The sequence below is a fragment of the Amblyomma mixtum genome, chromosome 2 (assembly GCF_055824585.1).
Source record: "Amblyomma mixtum isolate Tamu chromosome 2, ASM5582458v1, whole genome shotgun sequence".
NCBI lineage: Eukaryota > Metazoa > Arthropoda > Arachnida > Ixodida > Ixodidae > Amblyomma > Amblyomma mixtum.
Window position 1 is genome coordinate 279,749,822 of NC_143013.1, and position 21,968 is coordinate 279,771,789.

The 21,968-nt window shown below is 47.1% G+C and overlaps 1 protein-coding gene across 3 annotated transcripts in view; it reads right to left on the reverse strand.

The window, feature by feature from the left end:
- The window catches only part of Nos (Nitric oxide synthase), a 317,570-nt gene that overhangs the window by 191,921 nt on the left and 103,681 nt on the right, over positions 1 to 21,968 (reverse strand). The gene's annotated exons all lie outside the window — the stretch shown is intronic.

A 21,968-nucleotide genomic window follows, 5' to 3' on the forward strand; every position in this document is an offset into this window, starting at 1 on the left:
GGGAAAGGAGTACGCGTGTCAATAAGAAGAAAAAAAAGCTACATCGAAATGCATACAGCGAATAGGAGTTTGAGCAGAGTAGAGGGTTATTACAAGAGTCGCTCTGGATCAGCAGCGAGCAGAGAAGGGCGACGACGGAGACGAAAGAGAAAAAAGGAATTCGTTTGAAAGCGCTGTGCCTAGAAAAGGCAAAACGCTTTGACAACGCCAGCGTGTCAAGCTGCGGAGAGAGAAGCGGTTCCTCCAGCCACCTGTTTTCGTTCATTTGTATACTGTGGCGACAATAAATTATTATCATAAAATCTGAAAAGCCTGCACAAGGGAGAGGGGGGGGGGGGATATTTAACATGCGCAGACATCGCACAGCACGCGGGCATTGGCCTGGATTCCATTGGACGACATTGGGTTCAGCAGCCAGACGCGATAATCACTGAGCTACGGCGGTGGGTAATGAAGTAATGGAGAACGTGAGTCGACAGGTGTGCAGGGACATCCATGACAGCGCAGGGAGGGCACCATGCACCGTCCTGAACGAGTGGAAATCGAGCGGTACGGCACACAACGAAACTCAAAATTGTAGATGCTTTGCTGAAGAAGATTAAACATAGTAGTTGCGTTTCAATTACGACGTCAGAAGACGTATTTTTAATTATTTTTATTCTCTTTGTCTTCTTCAGGTCGCATGACACGCTATAGCTACATCATGAGTGACGTCATTGCGTGTCGACCAATCAGCATGGCTAGCTCCTTGCCGCGCTGACGGCCACGTCGACAACGAGGCAGCAAAACTGGGATAAGATCTAGTATCAGGTAACGCTGTAAACGTTTCACAGGAATCAGATTGGGCGGATGGAGCTTTCAACTAGGTTTGTTGTTAACTGAAAGTTACGGTTACAAGTACGGTTTAGGTCCGGATTAATTAAGGGCTCCGGATTAATTTTTACTACCTGGAGCTCTTTAACCTACCACGAAGCAGTTTGCGCGTTTCCGTGGCTCGGGCCGAAATGCAAGCCGCGAAATTAACGTTCAGCAGCCAGATGCTGTAGCCGCTGAGCTATCACGCTGATGCATGCTATGGAAACACCTGTTTAGCTCCAGCTTTTGCTCTGGGACGCTATCTGGTCTAACGAAACCTGATGGAACTGCTTTAATCTAAAAGGATACATTTGCTCGCCTAACAAGCTTTCAGCGGTGAACCTGCAGCTTAAGCTTTGTTTGCGGTCTTCCCAGCTCGGCCTTGAACAATAGCGATCAGATTTTTCTATTGATCGACTTCCAGCCTCAGAAATGGCTGGAGTCTGCTCTATACGCACGTTATATTCATTACACAGGCTCATCAGATTACTTTTTATGTATCATCAGCGCTGATAACGAGCAGCGTTGAATACAATACGGCCTATCCCGCTTCACATAGGCATCATCATGACCCTATACTCATAGGCAATTCATTGTGACAAACAACGACGCTAACAACGATGTGATCAGCAGCTGTCGAAATAAGAGATCAGATAGCACTTGGACAGGACGAAAGGGAGAAGGGCCTTGCGTTACTTGCTGATGACGAAACAGCGCCGCAATATTGCAGAAGTTAAGAAGCTTCATTGCGGATTTTATACAGCTAAGGTTGGAGATTGTCGTATAGAAAGGAGGTACTCTGTCATCGTTGTGTCGTTTGAAGTTTTTTTTTTTTCTAACGGCTTGCGAAACCACTGCGTATAAACGTTTCAGTTTCACCTTGCAGAAAAATATATCTGTCCGCCACAGCTGGTGGTCGAGACTGCGAGCGGTACGGGTCAGTGTCCAAGACATCGATTTAAGCTGTTGCATTAAAACCAAAGAGAAGCAAATGCAAACGTGATATGCACTGTTAAGAGGCTATCTGATACGTCTCAAGCAATGCACTGAATACTTCTCGCACTCATATTGCGCGACCCTTTGAAAATTGCCATTTGTCTTCCGGTAGCGGAGGAAAAAATCTCTTGCGTGCTTATAACGGTATAGCGTGAAAAGGGAGCTTTTACAAAGCGTGACAACGAGAGACACGCAGGTGTTCGTGATAGCTTAAGCGCGCTACCTCTGTTTTTTTTTTGTTCTTGTTTTGCTTGCCTTTCTGGCCTCGGCGTGGTGAGTTATTGAACGGGCATGCGTAATCAAACGAGCTGTCTTCGCAAGGAAAAAAAAAAATCAGGGACAACGTACGCAGAAAAGGTGTGTCTGCTCTGCCGAATGCGTCGACTGGTTGACATTGTATTACATCATCAGCGCGTTGGGAAAGGGGCTACGATTGCGTTGAAAGCTAAAGTAAGAATTGAGATATGCTGCTGCACTATGGGTGTCTCTTTGTCACCCCGTCGAAGAAAAACCTGTATTGCTGAATTCGGAGAACACCCTCTCTAGTGTACGTGTACCTAATTAGCTTCTGCTCTTTGCAACCTTTGACAGGTAGCGGTGCATGGAAAGACTGCTATTCTGCACCATTACTTGTTTCTTTTTTTTTCTCCCTCTCCTTGCATCCACAGTCACCCCCCACTTTTGCGTGTTTTTTTTGTTTTTTTTGGTTCGTAGCCGGCCCAACAGGACAGATGCAGGTAAAAATGAAAACTAAAATTTGTGAAAGAAAGAGTTTCTGTTACGGGAGATGAGATAGCGGGCAGAGAAGAGAGGATTGCTTTGAGGCAAGCGAACAGGTATCTTTCTTTTTTTTTACTTCTCACACTTGCTATAACGGCATAAGTAAGAAAAAGACAGAGATCTTCCACTTTCGCGGATGTGTATGCGTGTGTGTGTGTCCTCAATATTCGCCTTCACGGCTAAAGCACAGAGCTCGATAACGATGATGAGAATGGTTTATGACAAATCCTGCACTCAGCTTGTGCGGACCTCTTTCCTTGACTGCTAGATCAGTTACTGGAATGACTCGAATCGAAAACAATCTTCTCTCTGTAGTTAGGTGCTTCCGTTGGTCACCTGAGCTAAGCAAGTCCACGACTCGCTGCTGCCCATACCCGACAAAACTGGACAAAAGTATTTTTCAACGTGAAAGAGTTTATGAACGCAATTTTTTCATATATTGTAAGCTATAACTACAACAATCAATATTTCTGCAGATCTCCCGTCGTCAGGCTTGCATTTTTTTTTTGCTATTAATATTTTTACTATCTTCAAAAACATTTCCCACTGGTTTTCTGATACAGTCTTAAGTGCTCGACGCGAGAGTTTCAAAAACTTTAAAAGAATGATTTCGCTACGCATAGGAAGAATGCACCATTACCTTCGATACCATAACAGTACCTTACACTGTTAGAATATTCAAAATTTTGCCTAGGAATACTGGACATGCAACGGGTTTGCTTAATCAAGCCTCCGGAGCATTTGGGAATAAACTTCTTTCACTTTTTTTTTCACTTGGAACGAAAACTTTGGATATTAAAGTCCACTTTTCCACGTGCCGTGATCAAATGCCTGCCGCCGCAGCGACTGCTGCTGACGTTAAGCCCGAGATAGCTTTTGACGAGCTGCATTTCTGCGCCGCGCGAAGCACGCGCTTAGAGTAAGCATTACGCATGCATGCGGGTGCTGACCTCCCCCTCCCGCTTACTGGCTTACGGTTTCTTGATCCAGCGCTGATGAATGAATCGGATTAACCTGAGCCCCCTCTTCTGGAGTTCAACTGATTGCAGCTATCGCTTTTGGGATTACGGCTCGGGTTCTCAGGCGGGTTCTCCAGAGCGGCAGAGGAAAGTGGTGTTGACTACAGGGTGTTATAATAGTCGAAAACAGCTTGAGCAGCGTGCGGGCATCGAAACCTGAGAGTTGAGAGCGGCGACTGCAGCGACGGCGGAGCGGATTTGCAAAGTGAGGCAACTCGCTCGGGAGCTTTCGACGCGGCGGCGAAGCTTTCCGAGAACTGCGAGTCGGGCGAATTTCCTTCGCCTGGTCAAAGGTTTCCCGAGCGTTGGCGGCAGAGCTATAGGCTTGTTGCAATCGCTGATTTCACTGAGTGCGGCGACACCACCGCGACTTAACCGCCAGGTCATTCGCGTGTGCGCGTGTTGGAAGGGTATGCGGTTGCCCTGAGGGGAAATACCGTTCCTTGCGCAAACAATCTTAAGTGAGAGCTTTGAGCGCCCCCGTGTTCCGACCTCTACCTCGCGACACGGGCCCAACTGCGAACACAGGTTAAAGGACTCTATTGAACTGTTGTATTATGCGTTGTCGGTGCCCACAGAAGCAGTGTTTAGTGGTTTCGCATGACAGGGGTTGCATATTAGGTGCGGCCTGGCTTAACGAGAATTTCTAGCACGCGGAGGAAGTTTACAGCCCTCCCCCACGTTCTCTTATTCGCTTAAGACTGGCGTACTCATCGTCTGGAAAGCTGTTGGACAGTGCTCACCGCTTATGCTTACATGTGCTGCACCCGTACCATGACTTCGTGTAGTGCAGTCTGGTTATTCTTCTCCATTATGCTGCAGCATTCACATCGCGTATTTCGTTTTTTTTTATTTAGTGTAAGCGTTATACACATATCGCTCCCTGAGAAATTGAAAAGTTTGTTGTTTAGTACTTGAATTTATATACGTGATGAATCCAGCCACCCCCCCCCCCCCCCACCCCCCCACCCCCCCTCGACTACCTGTTCCGTTATTGCTTCTTGTAACATGCTAATTTGCCTTACTTTGTTTATTTTGTAACATATGCACTTCGTGTTATATTCCCAAATGGGATTGGGATTCTCCTTATGCACAGCAAATAAATAAATAAATAAATAAATAAGCAAATAAATAGATAAATAAGTAACCTATTAAATAAGTGATAAATAAGTGTTGCCATGCGTTCTTGGTTGTCATTGGAGTATATATTGCGTGTTGTTCCTAATAAAGCCTTCAGTTGATAGTCAGCGCCGGTCCTGTTGTACTCTTTTTCGTTGTCCTTTCGTTTAGCGCTGTTTTTTCCAAGAAAGTAACCTAAGGTTAAAGAGCGATAGCTTCTGAAAGTATAAAATGAAGACGTAGCTCAGATACACAAGCAGACAACAACAAGACAAACAGGCTCCAAGAATAAGGGAAATTCTGCGAAATATCGCGACTTAGCCCTATGCGCACGTGCTCAGAATCAATGCTAAGCTAAGCAGCAGCTCGGCATATTCACTGCTTTTTATATCATTGTAGTGAGAAAAAAATTTCATTTGTTATTTTTGAAAGGAAAAAAAAATATTCTCACTTCACATTCTTAAGCAGACAGGATACTGTGGGAAATACGATAAGTTGCTACAAGAAACAACTGTTATCTAGTTCCACTCTAGGGCAGCCTTGTTATCTTTCCCCAATAATGCGAGCGCAGTGTAAGATGACGAAAAAGACTGAAAAGAAAAAGGACGCATTCCTATCATGCAAGCAGAGTTTTAAGTAACTTGCTTAGTGTTTCAAGAGAAGTGGACCGCGACGTACGTAAGAAGAGTGGATGAAAAGATAACAGCACCAGATGTTATATATTATTTCTTGCTCGAACACGTTCTGCGCGCCTAAGTGACGCCGCCCATGTCTGGCGCATAAGCATCTTCCTCACACAAATAGTGTTTGCCTTTTAAGGGACCTCGACGCCCCCCCCCCCCCCTCTTTTCCAGACTTTTGTGTGCTTGTATATACAGATTATCCACGAAGCAGCCGACTGCGACGTGAAAGTAAGCATCAGGCTTCGCCCCAGGGACTTGTTCCCTGCTCAAAGCTTCATACTCTTTCATGCCCGGGTGGCCAAAATCATAGTGCGCGATTATGCATGCAGATTTGCGTATCAAACAAAGTTACTTTGTTTTTTTATTTGCAGGCGTGTTTTGGGTAAATGGAGTCAAGAGCGTAAGCCCTAAGGGCCTCCATGCGAGCTTTGTTTTGATACACGAAAAGCTCTCTCCGCTCACATGTGCCGCCACTGTGTTTGCTTTCTCGATGTAAACATGATTCAAATTTTAAAGTAGCCAAACTTTGAAGTAAATGAGGTGCGAAGACGGCAGCAGAGGAGGTAGCTTTATGCAAGTTCGTGCTGCTTAAATTTAGAACATTACTTTTGAATATTACGCTTCAGGGTGACTATGTTAAACATAACTATGCAGTATCACTCCAAAAGACAGGACACATGCCGCTGGCAAGACCGTGGTTCTCCCGAATCTTGTCTTTTTCAAACAAGGAGGATAGTTACAGTCAAGGTCCACCTGAACGAAGCCGTGTAATTACAAAACAAAGAAATTTATACATACTTTTGCAATGAAGCTGTCCAGCTCCCTTGAAACCTGTACAACTTGTGAAAACGCTGCCAATAATAATTAATCTTTTTTTCTCTCTATACACGGCTGTGCGGAAACTGCATAGTTTTCCTTTTTAGCCGCACGGCTACGCCCAGGTGAATCCTGATTGCGATTATTTTCTTGCTAATTGTAATTACACTGCTGTTTAGTCAGTTTCTGTAAACCATTCAACTAACATGGTCTGACATTAAGCAATATCCGACGAAACAATATTAGACTCCACTCTCGCTGCCTTTCACGAGTGTGCGTCTTCGCATGTAGCACTTTTGCGCTTCAAATTTAAGCAACAATGTTACTTTCAAAAACAAACACCCTTATTCCGGAGAACTAAAGTTAAGAAAAAAAAAAAACTAATCTCAGAGAGAAAGTCCTCCACAGCTCGCCGACTACGGCCTACCAGATCGCCTCCTTTCCGCAGCCCACTTCTTTGCTGGGAAATCTTGGCGTTAACTGACAGAAAAAAAAAAACAGCCAAGAAAAGAAAGCGAGCCTTTCGGCCGCACGCGTGACCTACATATATGTGCCCGATTCTTACAACATTGGCGGATCGTCAGTACACTTCTTTCCGTCCCTGCCACTCTCGTGCCAGCGAAGGCGTCGAAGCGGCGGCCAGAAGACGACTGCCTGTATATCTCAGCTTCACACCTACATCCTCTCCGTCACTACCTACGCCTGCTACCCTCTATACCCCCCTCTTACTGCCGCGCAGTATACCGCGGGGCCCTCGTCGTATAGCGAAGGCCCGTACGGCGTGGCACGCAGGATGCCTTTCGGGTCAGAGGCTGAGACGTGTGGCGAAATCGCCGCAAGGAATTGCTGCCGGGGACGTCTGGGGATCACTGAAAGGGCCATTGATCGGCCCGTTATAGCCCCGAGACGGGCAGGCCCTGCGGTCGGAATGCCCGGAGCCGCCGATAAGCGAGCCGTGAATAGGGGGTCCGCCCCCTACTCCCCCCCCCCCCCCCCACTATTCCTCCTGCACAGACCGGCACTTGTCCGCTACTGCTCCGGGTGTCCCCTTCGCACGCGAGTCAGTGGCCCCGCTGCCCACTCCTTCATCCTCGCTTCCCTCAACCGTTTCCTTCCCTTCTTGCCGCACACAGTGAGTGCATTAGAAATGAGTGTCCATTGAAACTTTTTAACGGCCCGGAGGCCGCAATCTCCGCCGGGCGGTCTTTATATGCCCCCGCCACACAGGGCGCACGTCTGGGAAACGCGGGCGCGAAGAGATCGGGAAGTTCGGTGTTCTGTGAAGTCCGCAGATACCGGCATCACCGGCACGACTGTGAGAATTTGACAGTTTGTGGGCGTGGAGGCGCATATTTCAGACGCGCGTGACTAAACGGCAGGTTTTCGATTTTTTTTTCTGCTCCGGAAAACATTACCACCGGCATGAGTCGTCGCAGTTTTACTTATAAAGTGCCTATTTAAACGCGCAGTTGCTTGACTGGTGGTGTTTTGAGCAATCAATCGATTGGGAAGCGAGTAAAGGCGAAACCGAAAGGGAGAACAAGTAGAAAACGCATAGTAGTAAGTAGTACGTGATCCCAATTACGAGGTGGTGGTGGTGGTGAAAACATTTATTACGTTGACCTCTGTTCGCTTCTTTGCTTCCTTTCTTGCTCTTTTATGCGGAACCCTGCGCCATTCATCCATTCTATCTATTATCGCCTTCTTCGCTTATTTATCAAGCGGAAGAAATGCGCGGAGATGAAAAGACATTCCTGCCATCAGACAGCAAAGCCACACTATGGACACAAAAACTTATCCTCTATTGGTGCAGTTTGACTTTGGACGAATTTGGTTTTGTTAGGGTGCAGGCCTGCTTTTAAGACGGAATACAGTTAAAGAAAAATAATATAAATTTTTGAAAAGAACAGGAAAAAACGGCGACCTAAGAGAAAACTATGGAATGGGGCTAGGCGTTGTAGGGCGTAGGAGGTGTCGAAGGGTAACTTGTACAATGAGATCACACTTTGTACAACTGCATTGCAACACTTCAAGTAATCATCAACGTTTACTGAACCACAGCTTGTTCATAAATCTATTACAATTATGCGTTGGTGATCAACATTGCATTCTGCGTAAAGTAATAAACTTCTTCCATTTATTCTCCAGTTTGCTGCAGTAGTTTTTACTGCTAATTGGTCATGCCACCGTAAGCTTGCTCTTGTACCATTGCACCATTTTGATGTGAGCTGTAAAGTAATTGCCGTATTCCGTACAATTTGTTTGAACTGCTCTTATTGAACAGTTCGATTTTCTTTGATTAAATTGAATCTTTTACAGCTGCGCTGTTGCCCTTGTTCATATCTCAGCAGATCGTCTTGCACCCCCCCCCCCCCCCCCCTCCTTTTCTTGTGCTCATAGGTACAATAAGCAGCAATTTTACGCTTCGGCGTGTTCTATTACAGCATGTCTCCTACATTTATTCGCAAAACCATCTTCTCCGTTCTACTGCAGAAAGGAAAACAGCGAAGTGAGGTACAATGAGCCCTGAAGGGTTGGCGGCTGATGCGCAGTCTTTATGAAATAGAGAATTTCTGAAAGGCGAGTGCCCTTTGCATGCTTAATTTCGTTTGTGAGTATGAATGAAAATGTGAAAGTGTGTTTAGTGCACGAAAAAGTCAACCAATCAACTAGGGCCAAAGAGAAATTACTGGCAAGAAAGAAAAGTTTGAAAAGAGAGCATATGAAAAAGTAGGTTATCAACGAGCAGGGTTTAAGAGATTCGTTCGACTTTAGCGAGCAGTCCAGCTAATAGCTTAAACTTCATTAACGAATTTTGCCTTTCACACCATTTATTATATGCAAGACTAAAAGTGCACTGATATTTGCTGCTCGCTCTGTATGTTTTAGACAGAACTGTAAGAAGCCTGGGAAAGCTACTCATACTGCTATAAAGTACAGCTAATGTTTGAAATCAAAACCAGTAGTTTCGAACCCAGTACCAGAACATTTAGTTTTACCGACGTAAATAAGAGCAAGTAAATAAACCCTTTATTCACTTTCCAAATCCAGCAGCACCAGGCGTGCAGTGCTTACTGAGCTTGCGAACTTCCTTTCCCAAAAGACAGAAGAAATAAGAGTAGCCAACTCTCCTTACGAGGCGACCGGCAGGCGAACCCTCTGAGGAAACAGATCCGACGTCCCGTATCTCGTGTCGAGGCTGAGCGTTGAGCCACTCCGGGTCAGAGTAAGTGCATCGGTGCTGCTGCAACCCATCGGGATCCCCATGGAAAGCGATTCGTGAGGTTGGTTGCCTGATCGGCTCCAGCTCTCCTATACTCGGCGCCGATAGTTCGGGCGTAACGCGAGAGCTTCTCTCACGGAAGGAGCTGCGAAACCTTCAACCCCCCCCCCCCCCCCCCCCCTGCCCCCTCTATATATCTTCTACGTTACCCCTCTTTCTTCCCTAATCTTTTATCTTCCGGCCAGCACTGACGAGGATCCCATTCTTCCTTTCGCTCTTCCACCCCTTACCGTCGTTCGCTCGTCCCTACAGTATATCCCCTCCACCTATAGGCAGACTGGCCCGCAAAGGTGCCTGGCAGAGCATCAGCGAAAATGGCTCTTCAAATATTCACGATCCGGGGCTCCGGGGCTACTCGTTTTCTCAGCGGTGCCGCAGGCGGCATTCGAGCTCGCGTTTGCCACGTGTCAGGCGATGCTCGAGAGACACTGATGGCGATTGTACGCGCCGAGCATTTCTGCCTTCGGCTCCCGAGACTGGCCGGCACTGCGAGGCTAAGCAGCGCGCATTCTCGGTCCTGGCGTGAGCCCACTAGACAGCGCGTGATGTGGAGTACGGGATACGGCGGGGGTTTTCTATTCGGTCTTATTGCGCCTGTTTGTCGGCGAAAATCCTTCGACGAGAATACCGTTCCCGGCAGTCCAAATGGGCAAGCGGAATGCCAGGGCGCTGCGAAAGCTTCGCCGTTGGAAGGGGAACGACTGCTAACATTCCTCGCGCACCATCTCTCAGGGAGAAGTGTTTTTTTCCCCGGGAATCAGAGCTGCATGGTTCATTAGATTAACGCGAAATCTTGGTGTACTAAGCCTTTCTTGCGGGCGAGCGCACAAAGAACCTCACAGGAGTCAGGGATAGCCATGGAAAGAAATAGGGGTGAATGAGCTTCGAGAAAAACTGGTAGAGATAGAAAGAAAAATTACTAATGCTAAGTATAAAAAAAGAAACAGCTAGGTGTGCGACCATGTGTAGTAGGCATTTCAGGGTACCGTAGCGACTGAGGCGTGATAAGGGCAGAGGAAACGGGGTTGCGGAGAAAGCTAGACAATTAACAACATCAACGTCTGGAATGGAGCGAACATATTAAAGATTACTCGGAACCGAACGCAAAGTGTGCGAGTGCTTATATAACATCAGCCGAGTGCTCCTTGGTTACAGTGTTCGGGTTTACCGGCTTACTGCTTCAAATTCTTCATGGTTTGCCAACAGCCCGCATAAGTGATAGCACTATTGAACTAAGTCAGGGAAGGAGCGAAGTGGTAATTAAGACTGTAACTTATAATGCACTAACTCCTTTACCCTTTTGGTAATATAACGATGTAGTTCAAATGGCTTGATTCTACAATCGTCTGCAAGGAGCGGATGTCTGTGATCCGTTTTGCAAAGTGAAGCCTAAGTTGGGCAGTACTTTGGACACAAGACGTATACCTGCACATTCCCTGCAGAAAGCACAGACGGGTCAAAACACTAGAGGGCAAAAAGCGTAATTTGGAAGGGGCTAAAACCAGGAGGAAGTGAATATCGGTCGAACATTGGAAAAAATTGTGGGCACCGAAGCTCCTCCCCAAGGGCATGACGCGGTAGCATTAATGGGTCTCTTCAGCGGCCTGGAGTCCTCTTTGCGTATCCTTTCGCAAAGGCGGACAATGTTCTCTAGTTTATTTCTTGTTTATTTTAAAAACATTGCCTTTATTAAAATTTTCATATGTGAAAAGACTCACAAGGCTTCCCTTTAACCAAGTCGAACGAACGTTCCTCAGTGGTCGATGTGCCTCCTAAATATCTTGGCGTTCCACTTCATGCCTACAAATCCAGTGCCCATTACTGGAGAGAGCGAGTTCCGGCTGTTGAGCGTTATGCTCAGACGTTTGTACCGCATCGTCTCTCAATTTTTGGTCGGGCCCAGGCTTGCAACACCTTTCTGGCAACAAGGATTTATTACGTACTCCAGGTCCTTCACTGCGCCAGACATTACATACAGCGTTTCCATCGTATATTTGCGACGTTTATTTGGTCCTCCAAATTTGAGCCCATGCGGCGTGATAACCTTTTCAGGCCTGTTTGTGCAGGAGGCCTGGGCCTAGAGCACCTGTATGTGAGGCAGTTGGTTGCCCGTTTCTTCTTTTTTCGTGCTTGTTCCTTTCCGATTATTCGAGCATTCTTGCAGGTTAACTTCATGACTCTACTTCCGAACTTAGTAGTTTCTTCCAATTTTACTGAACGACCCCGTTTACTAGGCTTTATGCAGGAAGTTTATGCCTCCGTGCGTTTTTTGACAGTTCGGTTTTCAAATGAGTACTTATATTCTGTTTCGCGCAAAAATCTGTACAGGGATTTGATATCCATGCTCTTCCCGCCCCCACTGTATCGTTCCGTATACGTTGGGCTCATGGGTCATGATGTTTTAAAGCGAGTTCGTAAAATGCCAATTTCTCCTTGCACCAAAACATTTTTCTATAAATTACACACTGAAACTCTACCTGTCAAGACGTGGCTCGATAGGAAAAACATTTTTGTGTCTTCTGTCAACTGTCGCTTGTGCAATGTGCCTGAAACAATTGAACATTGTTTTATAGACTGCAAAGACGCGATTTTGTTTTGGGATGTGTTGCAAAGGACGCTACAGAAAGAGTTTCTCCTAAATTCCTACAGTGTGCGCTACCTTGTTGTTTCCCAACCTGACTCGAATCCTTATGATATGATTCTTCTGATTGGACTTCATAGCCTTTGGAAAACGCGCATGCAAGATCGCAACGTTGAACCTGTTGTTTCGCCCAGAATTCACTTTAGCCGAATGTTGCTGCAGGTAACGGACATTTACAAAAAATTGGACTTTGTACCGGATTGGTTTCCTCTCCTGATGCGCTGTATATCTTTACCGGCCTTTTAGTTATAATATGTTACTATTATGTTTCTGCCACGTAGCGCCTACCTAGGTGCTCTGTAAATAGTTGTTTTTGTGTGTGTATATACACACACACATATGTATATATATGCTTTGTATACAAAACCATGTAAATAAATACCATGAAAGAAAAAAAAAAAAGTTCCTCAGTGGTCGAGGGGTAGCCCGCCCGGATCACGACCCAAGGGACAGCGGTTCGAGTCCCGGCGCGACCAATTTTTTTTTCAGTGCTGTCGGGTGTTTGAATTACCCGCGGGAGGTCGTTAGTTTGTGCCGTCGCTACCCTTTCGAGCAATCTGGATTTTCTTGACACGTCAACGCCAACTGCACAACCGGGTTCTCCGTTGAACGGGACTCTTAACGCTTTCGATTTAAAATTTCTACCTTCTTAAAAAAAAAGTAAAGACAGTCGAGTGTGGGGAGTCACGGCAATTTGACTCCCTTCTGTCGCTTTCTGCCCTTTCGGTTTAGAGAGGATATTCTACAGACCGATTCGGAGAAATAAAAGATAGCAGGGAATGCCAGAACAGCCAGAAGAAGATGAAAAGTTCCGGATGACATTTCTTGCTATTGAATCACAAGCAGCGTTCCCTTCATTTGCAAGCGGCCCCTCCTTCCAAATCGTCAGAATATTATGTCACAAAAAGAAAAGAAACGAGCGTTGACAGATAAAGGTTTATTTTCGCCGCATTATGAAAACCAATATAAACTTTAGATCAAACTAGGAAAAAAAGAACTATTAGTTAACGGGGCTTGAATGGCTCTGATTTTGCTGACTGTTTCAGTCAAGCAAACCTATCTTAATCGAAAAATGAAAATAGAGTAACGACGGTAACCGTACCTACGTAGGGCTCAGGAAAACAAAGTGGTATGTGTGTGCACGGGCGTTTAGAAAAGCATGAAACATGTGTTTCAGGAAAGCACGTCTGCCTGACTTTTCTTCTTTGGCAGCTGAAGTGTGCTGTAAACTCCCATGCTTGTACATAAAAATCCTAGACCATGAACTGATTTTATTCGGATCCTGCATAATAGGACGTTACATAAGAGAAATCTCAAGAACCAACAAGCCCCTTTCCATGCATAGGATTTTCATTCATTAATCATGGAGTTATTCCATTTTGGGCAAGTCGCTGTCTCGTAGGCACTTATCAATTCCCTCAATTTTCGTTATCTATAGTTACGAATCGAGGTACTCAGCTTTGCTGTTTGTTTACGTGCTTTACATGCCTTTTGACATAAAAAAGTAACGCTTCTAGCCCGTGCCGCAAACGATGCCTAGCATGGTGAAAACACTGAAAACCAGCGTGAAAACTAGGACATAAAACTAGCAGAAGCCCCGAGAGCTCAGAGAGTCTGTTCTGGCTACTACTCAACGCCTATTAATGAATCATTATTATTTCAGAAGCATTATCGTTCAGCCCTAACGCTTAGCAGGTAAGGCGGTTTTTAATACACTATCCACCAAAAATTAAATACAACCATCAAAATAAATGCAGCGGAAATTTAAACCACGTTTGAAACAAGCCACTAAAATTAACACCATGAAGTTGAAGACGAAGACGTTGAAGACGTTTTCGAAGAACGAGTACGAAAAGCTCTGGGTTGATGTTACTCTTCGCTTTTGCTGATTCATTTCTTTTTCTTTCTTTTTCTGTGTTTGCACTGCATGCTGCGCGTTTGATTGCTTTGACTGCTTTGACCCGTTGATTGCTTATGATTGCTTGTGTTGCTTTTTTGTGATTGCTTGCTAATGGTGGCGCTGAATTGCGTTTACTTATGACCTGCATTGCCCTCCTGCTTGGTCTTCAATGACTGCAGTATGTTTAAAAAAAAATAAAAAAAGAAGGAAGACTGAGAATAAAACTAGGAATAATCACAAGACATTACACATATTGTATGATAGACCAATAGTAATGAAAGTTAAGTGCGAAATAGCCGTAATTGACAAAATATAGTGCCTATTTGAGGATGATTGATCCTTTATGACGGAGTAGACTACGAAATCCACAACATGCACAAGAAGTGAAAAGCGTCTAGGGCGTCAGGTAACGGTGGAGAGCAGCAAATTACTGTTTGTGTTCAATGCCTGTCACTTATAGTTCATTTCTGCCGAGTAACTGCGTGCGTTGATCAATTTTGACATTTCAGGAATCCACTATTCAGATACGCTCAAAATAAAGCTTCGCAAGGACATCCGCTCCCTCCACAACCTTATCGTTATTTATGAACTTGCGAGCGACAGCAGGAAATAAAAACTCCTTTTAATTGCACTCAAAATTATACCGAGTTCTATTCTCTTTCTTTTTCTTCCCTGTTCTGTTCATTTTTCTTCTTTCATTACACTCATTTTCATATACGCCTAAAAACTGCATTTACCAAGAATTCACCTCTCATCTTTTCTTTGGTGCTCTTTACCAAACCCTGGCCAATCCGTCCTACAGGGTACGCACCATGTCTGAAGAAGCCAACAACACCACCACCGACAACAACACAACAACGGTGATAACAACGAGCTTCGTTCTCCGCCTCTTCAGTAGCTTGTGCTGCTGCTCGTCGGCACATAAACACAAGCACAGAATCAAAGGACGTCAGTTTGGTTCCTTCAAAAACTTACGGAGAAGTTCTGACCACCATGTTTAGCACAAGTCACACTTCAGAGCGCTTCCACTCCCCGCCAGCCACTCTCTGCCTCGTGGCGTGACACCATCGCGGAACATTTGTCCATGAAGCCATTATTCACATTCACTCTTGCTTCTCTGCGCCTATAATCGCAGACCCGTCCATGACAGTTCTCCGAACCGCACGTGTTTGTCTTCTCGGACACTGTAGTCTTGGTCTCGGGGCGCAAGGAAGTTATCTGGCACGAATATTGTTGGAACACTGAAGGTTGCGTTTCAACTGGGAGCTTTAGCTTATTGTGTTAATCTTTGGTAAAGAAAGAAAGAACGAAAAAATAAAGAAAAAAGGGAAGAAGGAAAGGAAGAAAAAGAAAGAAAGAACGAAAGAAAGAGAGACAGAAAGAAAGAAAGAAAGAAAGAAAGAAAGGAAGAAGGAAAGAAAGAAGGAAAGAAAGAAAGAAAGAAAGAAAGAAAGGAAGAAAGAAAGAAAGAAAGAAAGAAAGAAAGAAAGAAAGAAAGAAAGAAAGAAAGAAAGAAAGAAAGAAAGAAAGAAAGAAAGAAAGAAAGAAAGAAAGAAAGAAAGAAAGAAAGAAAGAAAGAAAGAAAGAAACGATTGATAAAGCAAAGCTGTAACTCGAGTAGTGCTTTCCTTGTTGCATATATGGTTCTTGCTCGCATCGCTGCACTACCTGTCAGAGATCATCAGATGAGGTGCCTAACGAGGTCAGCAAGCTCGACAAAACACGAAAGCTGGGCAGCACACGCGTTTTACATCGCCCTCGCTAAGTGCTGTGAGTGAGCGAAACCTGTCAACCCGCTAAGTTCATCAGTGGCCCGCGTGATGCATTAGAATTAGAGCTCTTCCTGCACGCAGCGAGCAAACAAGAGAAGAGGTAAAAAAAAAAGAAAGGCACAGACGCGAGAGGGAGACACGGGGTGATGCACGAGATTAGCACCTTTCAGGTTTCATTAGGGCTCACTTCCTTATACGAGCGGGAGACATTAGGCAGGTTAGGGAGAGACGGGAGCCGTGTGGGGAGTAAAGGAAGAGACGACGACCCGGGGACTTCTTCGATGGGAGCGTGGGAAGAAGGAAGGAGGGAGAGGAGTAGGGGAAGTGGGAGGAATGGGCAATTTGTTAGCGAGGCGTGGAGGGAGGCCCGCGAGCGCGGCCTCGCGCATAATACGGGGAATACGACCTGCCGGCAGATTAATTAGGACTCCCGGGAGTGGCTCGCCTTGTCACCACAACGCGGCCGACTGCAGCTCAGCAGAGGGGCAGTCCGATGGGTCCGATGTGTCCCCGTGAGAAACAAAAGGCGTCGGGGTAGTAGTAATGGTCATTCCTGGTCCGGCCTAATAGGAGAAGAGATTCTACCCCACGTGAGCGTGCGCGTCAAGCTTCTGGTCTCGAAGAGGAGAATAACTAAAGATTGGCGCTGATTTTTTTTTTTTTATGTAGTAGTAACCTACGGAAGTTTACTCGGAGGTTGAAATCACGAAGGTTGGAACTATGCATGTTGAAATTAGCATAATAATGGTGTACTCTACAATTGCTCGTATCCTCCGAGACAATTCGAGGCACAGACGGACAGAACGGACATAAAGAGTTCCAGCTTTAGGGTGTGTTGCTAAAAGGCTGCCAATATAAAAAAACCAATAGTGACCGTGATGGATTTAGGTAGGAGAGGGGACATCCGTCCCCTCCGCTCTACTCGAAATAGTGTGTGGGAAAACCATGAAGTACCGCCCTTTTTTTAGATGAATGTCCTAGAAATGCACTGCGGAATTAGAATCACCCCATCTAAGAGCCACCCATAAATCCGCCTCTAATGAGAGACTATTTATCGTGTGGAATTATGCACAAAGACGGATAACCATAGCAGCCATATTCAGAACGACTCAGTTTGCGACAATCCGTTTCGTAGAAAGTCTTCACTGCTTACCAAGCGTTACGTGATTTAACATTGTAAAAGTATACGTACCATGCAAGAACACAAATTTTTTCCGCCTCTGAAATTCCATAATTTCCTTCATGTCCGGGCCAGAGTGCGTGGTATCGCCGAGTACACAGACTTCCGGGCCGGTACGGATATGGCAAAGTGCTTCCGTTTTGCGTTGCGGAAAACCGTTGCGATCAAAGACGCAGACGAGTCACCAAAGCCGGAAGTACGACTGACGATGATGTGCAGAACCGAAATGGCTCGAACGGGTGAATACGGAAGCAGTACACTAACGAAGCCAAATTGAGTGACAGGTGAACAGAGGATGCACTATATTTTTACCGCTTCTAAATGTCTTTGTTTTTGGCCGCGCAGTAATATAGTACGAAGCGTTGGTCCTATCTAGACATGTTAACGCCGTGCATTAAGGGGTCCCTGATTCAGTGACAAATAGAATGCGATGCAATAAGAAAAGCTGTAGCTTACTTAAACGGCTTTCCGCAGTAAGAGTTATTCAAAGGATAGATGTCTTAGTTACGATCATTGCTGTCTCGGTTAAGTACGTGCGCCCGAGGTGAAGTGATGTGATACTGGAGTTTGGTTAGATCCAAGCGAACACGAATAGCGAAACATTTTTGAGTTCAATTAAAAGAGGACGGAGGAAAATTTCTTTCGTAGTTCGCGCAAAGAATTTCTTTGTTAGCGTTGTGCAAAGCAATGCTCTTTTATATTAAGGAAAGCATTAAACTGCCAGAGACGGTCGATAGGGCACTGTGGAGAAATAAAAAAAAAATCTCAATGAGGTCGTGCTGTATAGCTCACTAGATCTGTAGTGTAATCCGCAATGCAGATTCATGCGGGAATCGCGATGCCCAAATATCAGGTAAAGATCATGCCACGGGTCAACCACCCAGCCTCATCTGCATGCGAAAGCAGAGGTGCCATCATACGTGTTCATCCTCAAGATTTCATCACAGGAATTTCCAGAGTCTTGAAACAGGTATGAAATATGGATCTCACGTCTATGTAGGCATGCTGTGTCGAAATACACACTGTCTCCTAATATATCAGAAGAACAGATTAATGCCACAGTTGATGGAAGGTAACTGTAACTGTTGGTACCTTCCTTTTGACTGCTCACAGGGACGCTAAAGGTCGGTAAGCAACAGTGCTGTAGAATTAGGCTTTTATATTAAATGCCAAGTAATGTGAGAAATTAGTGTTGTTATTAAGATGTAAACGAATTTACTGTTTTTGCAAGCTCACTTAATTTTGATCGCAACGTAGGCATTTCAAGTGGCATTTTTCTATGATTGCACGTCTAGCAACTTATAGACGAAACATCTTCGCATATTGTGGAGGTGTCGTGTCCGGTCGCTGTGTTGAATGCAGCGAAAGACGCACACGGTACTTTTAGACTTGGTTTATTTAAAGCCGATGAGGGTGCGACCAGCGTCGACCGAGGCAGGAGCCGAACTGGCCGCCCGAAGAAAGGAGGGAGTGGAGAAGCGTCCACGGGGGGGAGTGGCTTCCCAGAACAGGAGGAGGGTGCGGGGGCGCACCGTGGGGGGGCCTCTGGCGACAGCGTGCGACGAGGGGCAAGTGTCGTTAGGAGGAGGATTGAGTGGTCGTTAGGAGGAGGATGCGAACTGTCGTTAGGAGGGGAATGCGAGTGGTCGTTAGGAGGGGGCGCACACACACAAAAGCAATATGGGGACACAACACTTCCTTCCCCCTTAGAAAGTTGCCTGGTATCGTGCAGGGGGTCGGCGCTCACGCGTGGAGGCGCGCTGGCTTTGTGCGCTCGGGGGAGAAAGACTTGTAGGCTGGCTGTTGTTCGCTCTGTCTCCTAGGTCTGTCCTGGGCGAAGTCTCTTCTTCCGGGAAGGGGTGCCAGGCTATGTGGGAAGATGGTGCACGTGCTCTCTTCGCTGGCGGACAGCTCTCAGACGGCGTCGTAAATCTACGCAGCTGGTTGAGATGTCGGCGTGCTACTGTGCCATGTATGTTGACGAGCCAAGAGCGCAGGCCTATGCGTCTGACAATTGTAGCTTCCTCCCAGCGTGGCTTTTTCAGAAACTGTCGGGCGAGGACGCGCTGCCCCTCATTAAGCGTGCCGCAGCGCGGAATTGCTTTTTCTTCCCGGAACGTCTCTGCCTTTGGCTCGGGGAGGATGGCTGTGAGCTGGGTTCGCATTTCACGCTCGAACATCATTTTCGAGGGGGTCTCGCCTGTTGTGCTCTGAACCGTCGTGTGCTGCTTGAAGAGAAAGCGCGCAAGGCGGCGCTGCAGCGAGCCTGTCTGATCTCTTTCAAGGGCGCGTTTTAGCTCGGCTACGTAGCGCTCGGCTTGTCCGTTTGTCGCTGGGTGGTAGGGGGCCGATGTAACTGATGAGATCCCGTTGTCGCGATAAAACTTGAGGATCTCCGCAGACACAAACGGTGTTCCGTTGTCCGACACTACCTTGCGCGGCAGGCCGAACGTTGCAAATAGTGATCGGAGGTTGTCAATGACTGCTGCTGAAGTCGTCTGTCCCATTTGCCTTATCTCAAGCCACTTTGTGTAGGCATCTACGACCACAAGGAAAGTGCAGCCCTCAATTGGTCCTGCAAAATCAATGTGCAGTGTGTGCCATGGTGTGTCTGGCTTTTCCCATTCTGGGACAGGAGCTTTCGGCGGGGCGCTCCGGCTGCTCTGGCAAGGCTTGCATTCTCGCACCACTGTTTCGATGTCGTTGTCAATGCCAGGCCACCACATGTAGCTTCTGGCACACTTTTTCATTGCAACGATGCCCCGATGTCCGGCGTGGATGAGAGACATAGCTTGTGCGCGTAGTTCTCTCGGCATCACAACTCGGGACCCAAATATGATGCAGCCGCGATGGGTGCTCAACTCTGTAGCTCGCCTGCGGTAAGCGTCGAAGTTGTCCCCTTTGAGTTTATGCACGTTGCCTTGTTGAACAGCTGTGTAAACTAGCCGGAGAGCTGCGCACTTCTGCGTAGATGCTGCAACTGTGCCTGCTGTAAGCGGAGGTTCTGGCAGTGCTTCGAACATCAGAACGTCTCCTGGTGGAAATGGTTCGTCAACAGTTGCGTCTAGTGGCAGACGGCTTAGCGCATCGGCGTTTTGATGTTTACTCCCATTGCGGTAGACCAGAGCGTAGTCGTACGCTGAGAGTTTGATGGAATGCTGCGTCGGCTCGATGACACCTTGCTGCTCCAGTTTGTCCAACTCTTTTTCAACTGAATCTCGGAGAGCAAACGGCACCGGCCTGGCCTTCAGAAATTTGGGTTGCGCGTTGTCCAACAACTCCATGTGACCGGGGGCCCTTCGTTTCCTGGAATCTCTTCCGAGAATACTCTTTCGTATTTCTCTTGCAGTTGCTCAACCATGTTCTGGCTCGGCGTCTGGTGTATGCCGCATATCATCACGCCTAGTGGAGAAAACCAGTTTCTCCCTAGAAGGCTTGATCCTGTGCCCTTCACAACAAGCAGAGGTAGCGTATGGGTCTGGCCGTTGTAGTTAACCTGCACGTTGGCAGAGCCCAATAGTGGCAGATTCTGTCCTGACCACGTTCGCAGGTGCGTGTCGTCTTGTTGCAGGGCGGGTGCGTCAGATGGCCATGAAGTTCGGAACGTGTCCTCACTGATCAGAGTACAGGCTGCGCCGGAGTCCACCTCGAACTTAATCAGCTGGTGATGTACGCTTACTTCTGTAAAAATCTTCGGTCGCGTGCCGAGATTCATGGTGTTCAGGTCGTACAACACAGATGGTGTTGCTGATGTTGTTCCATGGAGATCAGATAGCGGCGTATTCTCTGAGGCGTTGACGCTGTGATTAGGCTGGGAAGGTGACTTTATCTTGGCAAGTCTCCGTTTCGTAATGCATGCTCTTTCGATATGCCCTCGCTTGTGGCAAAAATTACACGTGGCTGACTGGAATCGACATCCCTGGGGGTTGTGTTGGTCGTCACACCGCCAGCAGCGTTGTGCCTTTTTGACCGATTTTACAGCAACAGAAGGCTTGCGCACCTGGTTGCTTGTCTGGTGTACCGGCTCGGTGTTCCGGCGAATCCCTCTCTGCTGGTGACCGGCGCTCTCCGCTCAAACGGCGATGTCGTAAGCTTTGCTGAATGTGAGGTCCTTCTCAGCGAACAGGCGCTGCTGCAGTGACTCGTCACTCAGTCCGCACACAAATCTATCGCGTAACATCACGTCCAAGGGAAGCATGGTGGTGTTAGCAGAAGAAGCTGCGTCTCCCTCCTGCCCGGTAGCTGTTGTCGACAGCGTTCCAAAATTGCAGTCGGCAGCGAGCTTCTTGAGCGCGGCTACGTAGGCGCTCACAGTTTCTCCTCCCAGTTGATCTCGTCGTTGGAAGCGAGCCCGGCTGTAGACCTCGGATGGCCTTGGGTCGTAGTGCTTTTGCAGCGCTTTTACGATGTCGTCGTAAGACACTGCCGCTGGTGTGCTTGGCTGAATAAGGGCGCAGACAGTATCGTAGGTCTGCTCCCCGCACAGCGTCAGCAGGTTGGCCCTCTTCAAGGCTGGGTCTGTGATGTTGTTAGCTTCAAAGTAGAACTGAAGGCGTCCAACCCACGATGACCACGATGAGCCGTTGAATTCTGGTATCCGATTGGGAAACCCTCGCGTAGCCATGGCTTGTCAATAGCGTTGCGTAGCGCGGGTCGAATCCACTTTCTCGTCGCCACTGTCGTGTCCGGTCGCTGTGTTGAATGCAGCGAAAGACGCACACGGTACTTTTAGACTTGGTTTATTTAAAGCCGATGAGGGTGCGACCAGCGTCGACCGAGGCAGGAGCCGAACTGGCCGCCCGAAGAAAGGAGGGAGTGGAGAAGCGTCCACGGGGGGGGGGGAGTGGCTTCCCAGAACAGGAGGAGGGTGCGGGGGCGCACCGTGGGGGGGCCTCTGGCGACAGCGTGCGACGAGGGGCAAGTG